This window comes from Rhagoletis pomonella, unplaced genomic scaffold, assembly GCF_013731165.1.
Source record: "Rhagoletis pomonella isolate Grant_MI unplaced genomic scaffold, Rhpom_1.0 Rhpom_scaffold_00009, whole genome shotgun sequence".
In the NCBI taxonomy this organism is placed as follows: Eukaryota; Metazoa; Arthropoda; class Insecta; order Diptera; family Tephritidae; genus Rhagoletis; species Rhagoletis pomonella.
In genome coordinates, this window is record NW_023458563.1 from 5,952,737 (window position 1) to 5,955,549 (window position 2,813).

Genomic DNA, 2,813 nt, shown 5'->3' on the forward strand with positions numbered 1-2,813 from the left:
GATAAAAATTGCAACGATACAGAGAAATTAAAAAGATTAACAAAAAACTTTCCAAAATTTGTCAACTCTCAGTTAACAACACTATGCACAGAATTCATAGACATATTTGCACTAGAAACTGAACCAATCTCCTCTAAAAATTTTTATAAACAAAAATTATACATGAAGGATGACACTCCTGTTTACATAAAAAATTATAGATTGCCTCAAACGCAAAAAGGAGAAATAAGCAAACAGGTAAATAAGTTAATAGAAGATGATATAATAGAACCCTCTATATCAGAATATAATAGCCCAATCTTATTAGTCCCTAAAATATCACTCCCAGGAAAAACAGAAAAAATATGGAGATTAGTGGTAGACTACAGACAAGTAAATAAAAAGCTAGCAGCAGACAAATTCCCACTTCCAAGAATTGACGATATTTTAGACCAACTTGGAAGAGCAAAATATTTTTCATGCCTAGACCTTATGTCAGGTTTTCATCAAATCGAATTACACCCAGACTCCAGAGATATAACCTCATTCACAGCCGAAAATGGCACATATAGATTCAAAAGACTACCTTACGGATTAAAAGTAGCACCAAATTCATTCCAAAGAATGATGACACTAGCATTTGCAGGCCTCAAACCATCTCAAGCATTTCTCTACATGGACGATTTGGTTGTATTAGGCTGTTCTGAAAACCATATGCTAAAAAATTTAAGAGACGTATTCTCCACATGTAGAAAATACAAACTAAAATTACATCCCGATAAATGCCTATTTTTTAGCCAAGAGGTAACTTATTTAGGACATAAATGCACAAACAAGGGAATACTACCCGATCCGAGCAAATTTGAAACAGTTCAAAATTACCCAACACCAAAAACAGCGGACGAAGTTAAGAGATTCGTAGCTTTCTGCAACTATTACAGAAGATTTGTACCGAATTTCGCAGAACACTCACGAAAATTAACTAGGCTTTGCAAAAAATGTTTCCTTCGAATGGACAGAAGAATGTCAAAAAGCTTTTGTCTACTTAAAGGAAGCATTAATTAGACCAAAACTTCTGCAATACCTAGATTTCGATAAAGAATTCTGCATAACAACAGACGCTAGTGGGTACGCTTGTGGGGCAGTCCTTAGCCAAGAACACGATGGCAAACAGTTACCAATTGCCTACGCTTCCAGGTCATTCACAAAAGGTGAAATCAACAAAGCCACAATAGTAAAGGAATTGGCCGCAATCCATTGGGTCATAACCTTCTTCAGACCATATGTCTATGGCAGAAAATTTCTAGTTAAAACCGACCACCGTCCCTTAACATACCTATTCTCAATGAAGAGTCCTTCATCAAAACTGACTCGAGTAAGACTCGATTTAGAAGAGTACGATTTTGAAGTGGAGTATATCGCCGGAAAGGAAAACCACATTGCAGATGCATTATCCCGCATAACAATCACAAACTTAAAAGATATGTCAGTGGAAGCAAGTAAAATATTGAAAATAACAACAAGATCAGCAGCAAAAAGCATCAGCACAAGTAATACTGAAACAAGTAAGAAAGTCTAAGTTCGGGCGGAGCCGAACATTAAATACCCGGCGCAAGTATTAAATATATGTTTTTTCACCCTTCCGAAACCTTCCGCTAGATGGTAAGCCGAGGTGTATCAATTTTGAGTAAATTAGCGTCCTTCAATTTCGAAATATTGAAGTTTCAAGCATTTCTTAAATTTACCGTTATATGAGAATCGGCCGTTATTTTAGTCCGATTTCAATAATTTTCAACGTTTTGCTTACACGTGGCAAGTACAATAACCATACCGAGTTTGGTACAAATTGGTAGAACGGTTACCGATATACTTATATGTGATCATAAGTGGGCGGTGCCACGCCCATTTTCCAAAATTTTACCATAAACGTATTTCTTGGTAAAGAATTGTTGCAAGCATCAATTTTGAATAAATTAGCTTCAATATTTAATGATTTATCGAAGATTTTGTATTTCTCTAAATTACCGTTATATGGGATGTGGGCGTGGTTATTGTCCGATTTTAAAAAGTTTCGGCGGTTTTTTATGCTGTACCAAGGCCAACAACTGTGCCAAGTTTGGAAGAAATTGGTGCATCGGTTACCAAGATATACACATGTAACCATAAGTGGGCGTGGCTACGCCCATTTTCCAAAAATTTATAATATTCTTATTTTTCGTCTAAAACTTATTATAAATATCAATTTTAAGTGAATAATCTCCAGTAGTTACTAAAATATCGCAGTTTTCGTATTTCTGAAAATTACCGTTATATGGGAAGTAGGCGTGGTTATTGAGCGATTTTTAAAATTTTCGGCCATTTGGTATGTTGTGCGAAGGCCAACAACTGCGCCAAGTTTAGAAGAAATTGGTGCAGCGGTTACCAAGATATACACATGTAACCATAAGTGGGCGTGGCTACGCCCATATTGCAAAAATTTATAACATTCTTATTTTTCGTCTAAAAATTATTGTAAATATCAATTTTGAGTGAATTATCTTCAGTAGTTACTAAAATATCGCAGTTTTCGTATTTCTGGAAATTACCGTTATATGGGAAGTGGGCGTGGTTAAAGTCCGATTTCGCCCATTTTCAATACCAACCTACCTTGGATTAAGGGAAACCTACATACCAAATTTCGTTGAGATATCTCAATTTTTGCTCGAGTTATCGTGTACACGGACAGACGGACAGACGGACGGACAGACAGACATGGCTTAATCGATTTCTTTTTTCATCCTGATCATTTATGTATACATTTGTCTATATCTATCTCGATTCGTTTTGGCTGTTAC